We start from the raw sequence: 16310 nt of genomic DNA on the forward strand, positions 1-16310 counted from the left end.
AGAAATCCTACCAGACTGAGGCATGATGGTTTATCCAATCGAGAAATTGGCCGCAGATTGAAATGAGATGAAAAAACAGTACGAATGACTGTGCAAAAGCACCAAAACACCAGCAGTGTTCGTGGTGCCCCTAAATCTGGTCGTCCTAGAGTTAATCTTACAGGAAGACAATGCTATGAAGATCTGCAGCCTCAATAACAGATTTGAAACAGCTCCCCAAATCCAACAACAGTGTAATTTTGTTAAAAAGTGCTCTCATTCTACAGTTAAGAACAGATTGAAGGAATTTAATTTGCGAGGCTGTGTTCCAAGACACAAGCCAATGATTTCTGTAAAGAACAGAAAGCATCGTCTGGACTTCGTCAGATGTTGTTCATATTGGTCGAAAGTGATTTTTAGCAACAAAAGCAAGTTCAATAGGCTATGCAGTGATGGTAGGCAGTACGTCTGTTGAAGGAAGAGCGAAGGATTTAATCTTAGATGCACAGTTTTAGTGCTGCAAGGTGGTGGAGGTTCAGTTTTGGTGTGGGGTGTTATTAGTGCCAATGGTCCAGGTCACTTGCAAGATCGAATTAATTCAACTAAGTACATTAATATGTCGACTGAGCATTTTCTACCCTACTTTGGCTGGACAATGTCAAGAGGTTCTGTGTTTGGATTGGCCTGCTCAATCTCCAGACCTCAATCCTATTGAAAACGTGTGGGATTACATCAAGCAACAGTTATACAATGATAAAATTTCACATCTGGAAGAACTTTTGACAAAAATTAAAGAGAAGTGGGATGCTCTTTCATTGGACTATTGCCGCAGACTAATTCAAGAGAATGCCATAAAATTTTCAGGTTGTTAAATTGCAGAAAATCTATGCTACTAAATAATAACTGGTTCATTGTGTTCCTGCTGTATTTATGTTGTTAATTTTTTAAATTGACGTGAACACTAGGATACTTCCATTAAAAGTCAAATATGAAAAGCAAAATTATAGAGGAATAAATGGCAAATTAAATGAGGTATAAGTTGTTTAAATAGTTATAATCAATTTAGCTTAAATTTGCGATTTTTGAAAAAAAGACAAGTGCAAACTTTCTTTTTGGCAGTACTATATATATATATATATATATATATATTATCTATAATATAAAGCTGAATGTCTGTGTGTGTGTGTGTGTGTCTGGTCACAAATAGGCTCCTATATGGTTGACTATTTTAAAAAACTGATTACATATAATGATAGAAGATGTATCGAGACACAAGAATGGGTATGTTTGATCTGGCAGAACGGTGGTTCATTAAAATTGTGGGGTCTGCGTTCGCACCTGGTCCACAAAGTATGGAAATAAAAAAATTTAAAAATTAAAAAAAAACGTTTACAAGTGTTTTTGATATAAGATGTACATGAGAATACTTTGATAAGTATGTTTTAACTTAAATAGGGATGGTATAATAAAATTGTGGGGTCTGCGTTCGTGCCTGGCCTCCATAGAATGGAAATAGGCACAAACTTTAATGAAGACTTTTCATATCTATCAGCATAAGTATACTTTGATAATTATGTTTCAGTTTGAAGAAATATGGTATAATAAAATTATGTAGTGTTCGTTCGCACCTGACCTCCATAGAATGGAAATATGTCACAAAGTTTAACAAGGTTTTTTAATATAGATCCACAGAATATTGTGATAAGTGTTTCAGTGTAAACAGGTATGGTATAATAAATTATGGGGTTTATCTATTTTATTTTTACTTTCATCATATTTTGCTTTGGTTTTGATACCCCCAAATTCAAAGCTATCTCTTTACAACCCTTCCTTTTCATAACCTATCATACTTTCATAAATCAGAGTCCATTTTCTGTAGGCTGTTTTTGAACCCAGTCAACGACGGTTACGTTTGCTAATATATATATATATATATATATATATATATATATATATATATATATATATATATATATATATAATTCTCCAAAACAGTTTTTCATGTGCAACAACTGATGATCCCTACAAAAATATTAAGAATAGCATAGAATTCTTGGAAACAAACTAATACACATACTGCATTAATTTGTGTGTGTGTGTGTGTGTGTGTGTGTGTGTGTGTATATATATATATATATACATATAATTAAATAAGATCAATTATTCCTCTGAGGAAAAATCATTATAGCTTGGTAAATGCAAATGCCACTTATAAATTCATTATGACCAGACTAGTATCCACTGTCTTATGTAGGTTTTGCACATATTTGCAATCACATTCATCCATTATAATAAAATCTTAATATTGATTCCTAGGAGTGTCAACATCTAAATTACAGTAAAATAAACTTGTGCCTTTAAGGGGGTGGGGAGGGGCACCTCATACAGGTGTCATTTTTGATCTCTTGCCAAACCATTAGAGAAAGATAAATTTGTACAAATATCTAATCCTCCAGTATAAAGCATAAAATCACAGTAAAGTTTTAAGATACGCCAGTTATTATTATTGTGGTGTGTATGTGTGTGCGTTTTATATATGTATGATTACTTCATTTAATCACATAAATTAATATACAAAGATATAATCTTATGTGTAAATTTTTCATTATTTACTTCAACAGTGCTCAATACATAGGTAAAGCTAGGTAATAAGTCATGAAAATATATATGGCAATTAAGCTAAACAGTATATTCCACATTTCATTCTTGTGAGAATTCATCAGGCTTATGCATTCTCACGAGAATGAAATGTGGAATATTCGGTGTAGCTTAATTGCCATATATATTTTCATAACTTACTATATATATATATATTCATTTGAAGTTTTAATGGGATTATTCATTAAAAATAAAATATGTCCAAAGTAAAATAATCTATTATACTAAAGCTGACTGAGTTAATCAACGTTTGTTTTTCCTAAAGCTTTTTTTTTTCTTATCTATTTTAGTCACACAAAATACATATTAAAATATTCCTTGTTTTGGAGATTGAATTATGTTTGAAAAAAAAAATTAATTTTCACTGTTCTAATTAGTTATAATTAGCAATTTACTCACCAATTCTCTCATCTCTGTCTATTGCTCTCATCTTCGCTCTTATTTTCTCTTCTCTAACTCTCATTCTTCTCCTTCTCTCTCTATTTCTCAAAGGTAATAAAACTAACAGTGAAACAGAAAAGTAAGAAATATCACCATAAGTATTATTACTATTAACTCATAACTACAGAGAGAGAGAGAGAGAGAGAGAGAGAGAGAGAGAGAGAGAGAGAGAGAGAGCAAACAGACAGAGATTAGTTTGGAAGTTTACCTTTTTCTTCCCCCAAAAATTAGCTGGCTTTGTAAACTCACTTTTTTCCTAATTCAAACAATCTAACCCAGACTCAGCGAGAGACCTAACGGGTCACATTTTTTTTCTTTTCTAATAAATAAATAAAACCACATTCATTCATCATATTTAAGTATGCAAGAACAATCAGCACCCACAAACACTCAGCGTGTATATCGTATCAAAATACACCAGAAACATCACCACATATAAATATGAACGAAACATTTGAAGAAAGCCCGAGTCATACAAAAGGCAACATTTGATGAGAACAATAGTTTGAACAAAAACAGTGCAAATAATAATTTGCACTGTTTTGCCTCATCGCAAAAAAAAATCTTTAGACAACACAGTGAAACATGCAAAATAATATTTTTTTTCTTATTGTTATAACAAAAAATATGTAAAGTTGAATCTTGGATTCATTATTCAGTTGTATTCATCGCATGACACATTATAATAATGTAATATATTTTTGGAACAAATTATTAATCAAGTTAAAAAATAACATGGCACATAAAGGTTTCAGAATAAATTGGATGAATTCACAAATAATAAAAGAATGAATTTCCAAGGACAACTGATGAAATATTTAAAAGATTTAAAAGAATTTGGTCTGTATTATTCGTGTGTGTGTGTGTGTGTATTATGCATATATACTTTATATGTAAATATATGCTATGTTTTTATTTTTACTTATTTTTTGGTTTTTATTAAAAGTTGACGTGGGAATATTGATTGAAATAAGAAACGTGCAAAAAAAACAGGTAACATAGCAACCTGTGTTTGATGAATTGCATACAATGAGTCTTCAGCTTTAGCATTAAATAATTAAAAGCTGTTGATACAATGTAAAACAAACTAAATCACTAAATTGATTTTAAGCAATTATTTTTAAACAATTGTTTTTAAACAATTTTTGAACAATTATTTTTAAGCAGTTATTTTTTAACAATTATTTTTAAGCAATTATTTTTAAACAATTGCTTTTAAACAATTTTTGAACAATTATTTTAAAGCAATTTTTAAATAATTTTTTAACAACTATTTTTAAGCAGTTGTCTTTAAACAATGTTTGAACAAATATTTTTAAACAATTATTTTTAAACAATTTCAGCAATTATTGAAAATTACAGCTATATTTTCTTTTAAAGAACAAGTGAAGAAAATTCTAAGAGAGAGTTTAATGTTAATTTGTATATTTAGATGTAGACATCACATGTTGGTAACTGATTATGACCACTGGTCTCAACCTTGACCTTAACTTTGACCTTCATCTTGCCCTTAATTTTGCATTTAACTGGCTATTTGGGTTTTGAATCTCAGCAATCAAAAGTCAAAATACCTAATCCACTGAATTAACAAACTTTGTCACTCACTACTGATGAATCATAGATGACAAAACGGGTATCTGCTGTGGATGATAAAGATGATAACTATAACAGGCTTGGCAGACATGCTGCAAGGATACATGATGCAGGGAAGGCATGATTATCATATCATAGTGAAGTAAGTACTTGAGAAAATTTGCAAGGATTAGCAAAATTATTTTTTCAATCAGACACATCGTTTGTTTTGTTTGTTTATTTTCTTTTTTTAAGTATTTTTAGATTTTGTTGATAGATGATCTTGCAAAATGTTGAATTTGCTTTCACCATCATTATGGTTTAGTATTTAAGGTGCTATGAGTGTTACAGACTCCAAAGTGGGCAGCACTAGGCAAGATCTAATGCCTGCTATCCATGCAATCCAATACAAGGAGTTGATATCAGTCATGCAGTTAAATCACTTCTTACACACTCAAGCTGACTCTTCTTTGGTCCACCAAGTTCCATAGTGCCCAGGATATCCATACAGCATATATGGAGTTGACACAAGAGGTTGCACATGACCAAACCATCTGAGATGCTGAGCACATGAGACATTCATAATCCTACCAATAGCAAATTTCTGATGAAGCACAATTGAAGGGATCCTTTCTTTCACTTTGCAGTTGCACATTCTCCTGGTCATGGTACGATAATTATGCCGGAGCTTTTACAGATCAAACACATATTATAAAATTGAATTTTATGATGCAATTATATTTTCTGTATTTTTAATCAGTTTGTCTGGATAATGTTAATCAATTCATTATTTCTGCAATGTCATCGAAAAGTATAATCAATTTTGTGAGAAAGCCTATTTTTCATGGTCTTTCTTTGTACATGGATGGAAATAAGTAAATTGTTATAATCCTAAAGTGTTTAATAATGATATTGTCTGCATATAAAACAAACGTCAAACCTATCCATCATCACCATAATCTGATGATGATGATGATGATGATGGGGAGTAAGTTTAGTTGGTAATTAATTAATTACTGGATATTACTAATGATTCCTGCTAATACACATCTCTACTTACTCATCCTCAATTGTTGATGATCTTAATTGCATAATTGTCAGGCTTTTGTAGGTATTGTGTTGATATGAAGGAAAGTAATGAAAGGAAGTAAGAAAGCGTAAGATTTTCAATATCCTATGCATATTATGATTTGAGTCGGACAGTGTTAGAAGATGGATAACATTCAGATAAATAGTAAAATGGAAGCCATGAGGCTAAAAGGATGGAAGACTACTAAATTATTGGGTTATCTGTTCTTCCTGTTTGTTACTGTGTATCATCTGTATTTGTGAATTGGCTGGATCTTGGTAGTCAAATGTTGTGTAAGTAGTAGTAGTAGTAGTAGTAGTCTCTTTTTTAGTCTGAAAGGTTCTTAGAGCTGATGATTGTCTCCAATCTTATATCGTGAAGCAGAACAAATGAAGATAGTTGGCTAGTCTGTCACCGGTTATACTTCCCAGCAAGACTGTTACCTATTTATACACTGAGTGAAGTGTTTTGTTATAATACCTAGTATTTTCAAATAGTCACCCATCTAAGTACTGACCAAGTTCAATGTTGCTTAACTTCCCTAAGCTAATGAGAACCGGTGTCAATATGATTCAACCTATGTATGAGCTTATAGATAGATTGGGTTATAAATACAAGCATGTTAGCAAACCAGAAGTTACTCTTAACTTATATTGGCATCCAAAACAAAATAGTTACACCAGGATTTATTACCACTAAAGTGAAAAAACATAAGTATATTTGGTATATTGAGGAGAGAGGAGAATGTAAAGGAGGTAACTTTTCTTAATTTTCTGAAAAACATTTAAAGAGAAAAAAAAATTGTCAAATACAATTCAAAATGGAGAAAATTTAATTTGAAAATAATAGCATTTTAAACATCTATATTTTTGCTAAATGATAAAAAAATGTGAATTATGAAGTTTTGCAAAATATGCATCTCTACTAGGATATAAAAAAAAATGAGGTTGTTAACTGAAAATGTGGCTCAGCACGATCAATTCCAACATGGCGACAATGTTAGACCCATCAATCTTTGGCATCCAACAGTGGTCAGTCCAAAGAGTGGTTGAACATTTGAACCAAACAAGATGCACTCAGTTGTCCACTATGGTATAATCTCATTTGGGATACGATAGATCCAATTAATAGAGCTGATTCAGTTTGCTTAAAGTGAATAACATTTAAAGAAAAAAAAAATTATACATATTACAAAATTACTTTTTTTTTTAACTCTCTCAATTCTGTTTTGATTGCATTGATATTCTTGTTTCTTAGAATTGGGTACTCATATGTGAAGGTTGCCAGCATCACAACTGAAAGTGATGCTATTATTTTTACAGGATTTAAATACTTTACACTGAGTTATCAGTCGATGCTGATAACCACTGCCCCATTATCATCTCTCTACGGAGGTGATAATAGATATATCGTAAATTTATAAAATCCATTTAGCATACTAGTTCTGTTTCTCATTTTTTTTTTTTTTTTATTAGAATAAATATTTGAACTTCTATACTGGTCGATACATAAACTAAAACAATCTGTGATGAGGTAATCTAAAGAATTATTAAAATTATAATTGTTATGTTTTGAGATTTAAAAAAAAAAATTTCTTGTTGCTTTTTTTTTGTTTTTTTTAATTATTATTAAACATTTTCGCCCCTCCCTCCCAATTCTTACTCCTGCCAATTTTTAATGGTTTTTAAAACAAGCTTAAAATCCAAGATAAATTTTAACATTATCGATAGACTGATTTAACATGGCGATGTGAGGTGTGCTTGCATTTATTAGCCTTGATCCAAACTACAAATAGAATATTGTTCTCATATGTGATTTTGTATGTATATAAAGATTAAAAAAAAAAAATTAATAATAATTATTGCACCACTGAGAAATAGAAGTTAATTATTTAAAGCAAGAATTTTCAATGTGTTTGTTTTTTTTTTTCTCTGTGAACCCACGTTGTTATATTTTGAATGATTAGTTAAATACTTGTATGTAAGACAGTGGAGACGGATAAAAACTCAGATATGGAGAAAGTATATCTGGATGGTGAGGCTGTTGAGGTTGTCCAAAAGTTTTCTTCTCCTGGTGATACTATTGGAGCATGGGGAGAAGTTAATGCTGGTGTGTGATAGCAAGAGTTAAGAATGGAGGAAGTAAATTCAGGAAATTTTGGCCATTACTAACCAGCAGAGCATTACTGCTCCCAACCAAGAGAAGATTTTATCAGGTATGTGTGCACAATATGATGATATATGGAAGAAAAACTTGGCTAGTGAGGGTTGAAGATATGTGTTGCATGAGAAGAAATGATATAAAAATAATACAATAGATCTGTAATGTAAATCTTAAAGATCAGCTTAAATCTGTTGATCTCAGAGCAAGATTAAATCTTGACAGTTGAGGGAAATGTGTGAAGAACAGATTTGTTAGTTTGGTCGTATTGAAAAAAAAATGGTTGAGAATGTTTGGGTTAGTAGATGTAGAACGTTTGAGATAGTAGAGCCAGTTGGCAGTGAGAGGTCAAGAAAAACATGGGAAGAACTGATAAGGATGGGATTGAGAAAAGAGTGGTGAATAGATTTGGTCAGAGAAAGGTTTGTTTAGAAGTCAATTTCTAAAAGCCGTCCAATACATGCCAGCATGTAAAACAGATGTTAAATATGATGATGATTACGATGTGTTAACCTATTTAATTAAAAAAACAAACAAAAACAAACAAATAAATGAATTGGTAATATAATAATACACATGTTTCTGTTTCAATATCTCTATATATAAATAGAAATTGCTTTGTAAAATACACTAAGGGAGGTAACTGAGTATATATTAAAGTAAATGCTAACATGAATCAGCAGGAAGTTTTACTAATGTTTCTAAACAACTGTTTTTTTTTGTTTTTAAGTGACTTTGATTATAAAAGTTAAAAGCTGTATGTAAATTTGGAAGACTTAAAAAACGTATGGCATCAATTTTGATATCACAATTACATAATTAAAAAAAAAGAAGTTTAATTTAATGACATTGGTTTACAAAAAAACATTTTTGCATTGAGGTAAGCATATGAATATGTTTTTGCTCTTTCTGAATTCAAATTTAGCAACTATTTGTTCAATCACAACAAATTATTTTTCTTTCACCGATCATTTTTTTTTTTTTTTAGGAAAAAGTATCTAGATAATTATACACTAAGATAATTTCATGTTCGCACATGTTTTCACATACATTTTAAAAAAATGTTTTCACATACATTTTTTAAAAAATGTTTTCACATACATTTTTAAAAAAATGTTTTCACATTTTTTAAAAAAATGTTTCCACATACATTTTAAAAAAATGTTTCCACATACATTTTAAAAAAATGTTTCCACATACATTTTAAAAAAATGTTTTCACATACATTTTTTAAAAAAAATGTTTTCACATACATTTTTTAAAAAAATGTTTTCACATACATTTTTTAAAAAAATGTGATCAGCAGAGATGATGATTGCTGATTAATCTGATATCACTAAGTCTTTTTACTCATTTTAAAATGAATTGTTCCAAAAATCAAATTATGTCGTCCCATAAACTAAAACAGTACAATTTTAAATAAATACACTTAAAAAAATGACATTCGTTTTTGTTGATTAGTTTTTTTAAGAATAATTAGCTGACAATTAATTTCATGGTAATAAGATAGAATACTTATTGTTTTAAAAAGAATTAAATTGCTACAATTTTGCAATTAATAAATAAAGATATGTTTTGTTTATTTAAAGAATGTTTCGCTGACATATATATATACATATATATACTAAATAACTGATAAAAGTCTATATTCCAAGTTACAGCTTCCAATTTATTCCTTTAAGTATGTTGACATTCACAATTCTTGACAGTGAAAGTCAACATACTTAAAAGAATAAATTGTAAAACGGTCAACATCATGTAACTTGGAATATAGACTTTTATCATTTATTTTTTATATGCTCTGTAATTATATTGAGGTTTATAAATTAAGGATTGGTATAAATAAAAAGTGAAATATAACTGAAAAAATATTTCCACAGAAATATATATATATATATATATATATATATATATATATATATATATATATAGAGAGAGAGAGAGAGAGAGGGGGAATATAAAACGTCCAATGTGATGACTGAAGATAGCTACCATCTCTGAAATCAGCATCTCAAAATTGAGTTTAAAAACACATTTTAATGCTTGCCTCATTTTTATTTTAGTAAACTAGTGTTATGTTTAAATAAATTTTTTAAATTAATTAAGTCAACTTAATTAGTCAAATAACTTTTTACTTATTGAATATTTTTTCAATTGTTTAATTTTTTTTTTAATTTAATGTTTAATTTACTAAAATAATTTTTTCAATGTGTAATTTTAATGTTTAATTTGTTAAAATATATTTAAAATGTTTAATTCAGAAAAGTTTTTAATGATTAATTCGTTAAAAAACAATAAATTTTGATGTTTAATTTGTTAATATGTATCTTAAATGTTTGATTTTAAAAAGCTTTTAACGGTTAATTTATTAAAACGTTTTTAAATGTTTGATTTATTAAAAAGATTTTTTTTAATTTTCATTTTATTAAAAAAAAAAAAATTAATGTTATAAAAATGAACCCAAATTTCTTAAATATTTTCTTGTATAACTGTTTATCCATTAGAAGAAGAAAAAAAACAACTTTCAATATAGATTTACTCATTGATACAAAATAAACAGGAATAACGATTTTATTTGAAGAAAGAATGAGAGATGCTGGAGTCTAAATTTTCAAAATAATTCATGGGAGTTTTAATTGGTAGACATTGTTTTGATATTTTTTCCCCATCTGAAAGGTTATTGTTAAGGCAGATGTTTTTCAAGAAATCTATAAATTAATCAAATTTTTTTATTTGCTAATAGAGTAATATATTTTGGAAACAAGTTGTCAAATCATGTTGAAGATCTCTGCTCCAGAGTTAATAGTGAAGCTAAAGGTTGAGTTATCTATGGATGCCAAGTTTGGTGATTATTTAAACTCTTTTTTTTTTTTTAATGGAAATCAATCTGGACAATGCATGAAGCCATTTGATCTAAGGAGCTAAAAATAAAAAAACAATCCTACTTCAAAAACTAGCCAACAATAAGTGTTAAATGGGTAAATTCTGAACCAGGAAGCAGCAATTCTCCACCCTTTGTCAGAAACATCACTCATGGAATGTGAGGACTAAAGGACAAAAGAGAGGCTACCAAAAATAAACCGAACGTCCACTTTTCTCTTTTATCATTCATTTAGTTTCAATCTGAACGGTATTATTTCTCTTCAACCATTTTGTGTTAATTTTTAAGTGACGTTATTGTAAATGTTCAGCACTTGAAATAAGTAAAAAAAACTTTATCTGGAATTAGACTAAATCTGGCATGTTGTGTTTGAGTTCTGTCGGCTATTTTATCACTATCGCTGGCAGTTGTTGGCAACCTTCACATGGTACCTCATGGGAAGATCAAATTTTACAAACAATCAGAAGAAACTAATATCAACGCCTGAACTGAAACAAAAGATCATAAATCACTCATATGAATACGTATCAAAAGGTTTCAAAATCATTTTTGGATTTTGTGGGTCTCGGTATCATAAATAAGTCAGCCATTTTAATGCTTTACTAATGGATGGATGTTCGTCTGTCAAAACGATGATGAACATCGGATCATCATGGAGGGATGATAAATAACACCCAAGGAATCATGAAGCAAGTGTTGCGCAATCATTAACCATTCCTTTCCTGAGTTGGCACTGCTTGATTTCATTGGCAAAGACAAGTCCAAAGCGACTAGAAACAATGCTGAGATAAACGGAAATATATGGCATAATCACGTGACACATCGGTTCCTGTTAGTTCTTTTTTTTTTTTTTTTTTATTACATTTTCACCCCAAACAAGGCACATTGCCACTTTGATGTAGGAGGCTACTATCAGGGACATAAGCTACAGGGGTACTATGTGGGGAGTTGGGCAGCAAGATGTCGGTTCACATTACACTTGAACTTCTGCATGTCAGTACAGTTGGGGAAGCAGGAACCCGGAAGGGAATTCCAAAGTCTAGCGGTTCTGGGGAAGAAACTACTGGAGTAGAAGGTTCTCTTACATCTCGGGATCTCAACTGTGAAGGGGTGGGATTTTGCTGCTTGTCGGGTTTGTCGGGAGTATTTATGTCGAGGGGGTAGTTCACTGACGTTAAGCATTGTTGAGCCTGGTCAGTACTAAAATGAGTGACCATTTGGGAATTCCAGATATCGTATGTGCTCTTTGTTAGTAAAAGATAAAAAACAGTCTGATATCTTTTTACTTATTTTTTTTTTTTTATTGGAATCCTTTGAGATGAGTAATTCGTATATTTTTATTTATTTATTTGCGCACTGTTCTCCTCATTTTCATAGTTGTTGTTTAACACCGTTTCGTCCAACTATTGCTCTGGTCTTCATGGTGAGACGACAACAACTATGGAAGGCAGTAATTACTGAGGATACAGTTAAGAGACTCAGCATTCCTATCTTGTTGCAGTTAACCACTTGACGAAGACCAGAGGAATAGTTGGCTGAAACATTGTGAAACAACAACTATGAAAATGAAGATAACTGTCCACAAATGAATAAATATCTATTTACTTTGTGAACTTTCAAAATTTGAAAGTGGTTTTTAAAAATTTAAACTGTTTATTAGGAAGTAATGGCTCGAAAGAATGTTAACGACTAAAGTCAAGTATTATAGTTCATTCTAAACTTATAAATCTATGGAAAAACTTGAATTTTCTCACACGCCTCTGTCATATCAAAGAACTCACTATTTTTTGTGTAAAGATGCTTTTTTAATGGTGCTTGGCAAAGAGATTTTCTTTTACTTCTTGGAGAAGGCAAATGTGTATGAATATACATGGAAATATGTGAATGAATTTATCTGTGGTTACAAGGAAAGAAAATGTCATTTTTCTTTTTTTGATATTTTTATTGTGGGCCTATCATATTAATACAATTAGCATCTTCTATTCTCTTTTGCTCAAAAATAAAAAGTTATAGTTAAGTTTACTAATTGAATAATTGTAAACTTAAATCAAATATAACTATTAATACTAATTTGAATAAAATAAAATACACATCAAGTGCGCTTGAAAGCCAAATCACAACGTAATATTAGGAAAATAAACAAATATTTTACTTGTTTGAAATTTATAACATAAATATATTTCGGAGCCAAACTCCATCCTCAGTATGTTGTTTTCTTTTTTTTTCTTTTCTTCTTCCTTGCCATGTTGTAAAGTTGGAGAAAGAAAAGTCTGTTTGTAAAGAGCCGCGCATTATACTAATGTTTATAGGATACTTCTAACCAGATGAAAAAGTTCAATAAACCCAAATGGAATAGAGCTTGTTATACGTATATAAATTAAAATACTGTAAATTAAAAATTTACAAAATTTTTATTCAACAAGGAACACGCAATTGTCGAATAAAAAAAAATAAAAAATTGTAAATTCTTAATTTACAGTATTTTAATTTTTATACATATTAGAGTTGGGATGACTAATCAGAATTGGGAATTGGAACTTTCTAGGATATCAGAATCGGATTCTGAAAAATTGTGCCTATTTTCCTATGCCAAAAACTCGTTATCTGTGCCTAAATCAAAACGTAGATTCCATGAAGTGCACGCCTGTGGAACTCTTTTTCATTTGCCTGTTTCCCACCTGAGTACAACTTGGATGTCTTCAAATCCAACATAAACAAATTCCCGATGAACTGCCGCCTTAAGTAAGACACTTTATCAAATCTCCAATATTAACGATTACTACAATACTATCCCATTGATTACTGTACACGCAATAACCCTTATCCCCGAGTGGCTTCCGGGCCTTAATAAGTGGTAACCTCCATGAAAAGAAAAGCAAAAAAAAAAAAAACGATTCCTTTGTCATTTTTTTATTTGACTTTTGTTTTTAAACAAAATCTTCCACTGCTATTAGTAATAATACAATAAAAATGTCTATTGACTTTAAACTACCAGTAAAACTAAAATCTATAGATCACCCCACCACACAAAGTGTGTTTTTACATTTGGGAAAATATATGCACATTTAACATGTGTTTTTAAGGTAATCAGGACAAAATAACCATTTTATAGTTACATATATAGAGATTTATAGAGAATCGAAATCAGGAATTTAGTATGGAATCAATAAGTGTATTGAAATTGGGGAAAAATATTGAAATCGTCCCATCACTAATATATATATATATATATATATATATATATATATATATATATATAGTGGGGGTTCCAAAAAGGTCAGGTAGTTGCTGTAGGAAATCTCAAGTGTAACAGCTCTATGCAGAGCAGAGCATATATAAAGGTAAAAGGAAATCATCCCACACAAACTTAGTCCAACCTCATATTGCACTGGCTTGAAATAAAGTTATTAGACTAATTTTCTTTTCCCATCAAAAAATAGTATCTTTACATAAAAAAGGTACACTAAAACATATCTGGCTGCTATTGCTTTTTCCTGTATCAAACATGGCCACCAAAAATAAAACTTGGCATTTTTCATGAATTTATTTAAAAAGAATTTTTTTCCAATCAGTGTTGCAGATTGAACAATGTCTTCAAATATCTCATGCATCCTCACTATATAACTATGAAAAGAAATTTTTTTAGCAATTAAAGTAGAAAATTAAATCCGAAATATGATTTTTGTCTTTTTAAATAAGTTCGAAAATTTTTTTATTTTTATCACAATTTACATTCCAAAATTTCAACTGTGATCACTTGAATTTTTTTTAAGGATGACTTGGTTTCATTAACTTTTCTCTCCTCCACTAAATTATTATCTGGCACAGTCCCAAGAAGGCTTATTTCCAGGCAGTACCTTCAAGAACAGAGAGGTGGGGGTAGGTTATTGCCTATCACCTGAGGCACTCTCACTTGTAAGTGGAAAGAATGACAACTGAGTGCCTTTTTTTAGGTACTGCAATCTGCGTTTCCCATAAAAGTAACTGTGCATCATATGTTGCCCTCACAGGTAAACACTTACTTTATAAGGAGGCGAGAAAGTGGGGTTGACTTAGTTGACTTTCAAAGAAAAAATAATTTCTGGATTTTGTTAAAACTTAAAGGTGAAATTCAAGCATTAAAGTTCTTTTAGTTTTGTGTTGACCTCTAGACTAAAGAAAAGCAATAATTTTTGCACACGTCTCTGTCATATAAAAGAATCTGTTTTAATTGTAAAAATGTTTGAAATTTCTGTAATAGGCAGCTACATTTCAAAAGTTAAACAATATACATTAAAAAGGCTTTAGTCATTTATGCATAGAAAACCAAACTAAAAACAATATATGTAAATTCAACATTAATAATATAATGCAAGCTAAAAAACTTCAATTTACATAGGCCATCTACAAGAAATGCTACATATATATGTATTGCAATACATTTATTCATTTTAATTATTCGTTAATAATTTTTTCATCTGAAATTTTTGTCATTTTTATGAAAGTTTATCAGGTGAAAATAGCTAATATGGAATTTTTTAACTCTCAATTTAATTTTTTTTACTTTTCTTGTCAACTATATATATATATATATATATATATATATATATATATATATTTTTTTTTTTTAATGATCCAGTGAACGACAAATTCATAATAAATGTGCTTTAGTTTTTATTAAACATCTTATTCGAATTATCTCCCTTTTTGTGTTTCGTTTATTTTGTTTTTCTGTAAAAGTTAATTTTTTGTTGATTTCAAATCTTTGGTTGAGGGGGTGGGTGGATGTAGTTAACAAAAAAGGTGTTTCTATTTTCCTTGAGGATTCCAAATATTATCTTTCTTTTTTTCTAAGACACTCTGGGCGAACATTCACACATGTATGCACACATTCAGATGTGTGTGTGTGTGTAGTTTGACTAATGATGTATATTACAGCAATTTTACAAATTTTTTTCTTCTAAAATATTATTACCTCCAGTGCCAGATGAGATTAGCATGAGGCTAGTCTAATTTTTAAGGATGAGGCCTCTACAAAGCGTCTTTTATGTGATCTATCATTGTGTGTAATGTCACTTTTGTGTAATGCTGAGAAATTAACCATATTTTAACCATATAACTATGCTATATCATCATAATTTAATGAATTTTTTTTTTAATAAGAGATTGTTCACGGCCACAATATTCATCATTGTATCAATTTGGCACCTATTACGTTGGATAAGTAAGTTAAACCTGATAATTTTCCTGCAGTTAAACCTGATAATTTTCCTGCAGCTAAAAAACCTTTGATTATTTCTCCAGAATATTGTGCATAAAAAATATTTTTTTTAAATGTCTTAATTTTGAACCTGCAATAAAATCAATTCTCATTGAACATCTTATTATAATTATTTCCAATGTTTTTTTTTCTGCTTTTGTTTATATATTGTTACACACTGTATCAGGAATGTTGGTATTTTTGCTGATTTAAATTTTTTGGCGGTGGTGAGGGGGGTGGGGGCAACAAAAAAAGTATCCACTTATTGTTATTTTTTCTGGACAATTCCAAATGTGGTCTTTTTTCTCTCT

The sequence above is a fragment of the Euprymna scolopes genome, chromosome 22 (genome assembly GCF_053919585.1).
Source record: "Euprymna scolopes isolate OS-2025 chromosome 22, ASM5391958v1, whole genome shotgun sequence".
NCBI classification, from domain to species: Eukaryota; Metazoa; Mollusca; class Cephalopoda; order Sepiida; family Sepiolidae; genus Euprymna; species Euprymna scolopes.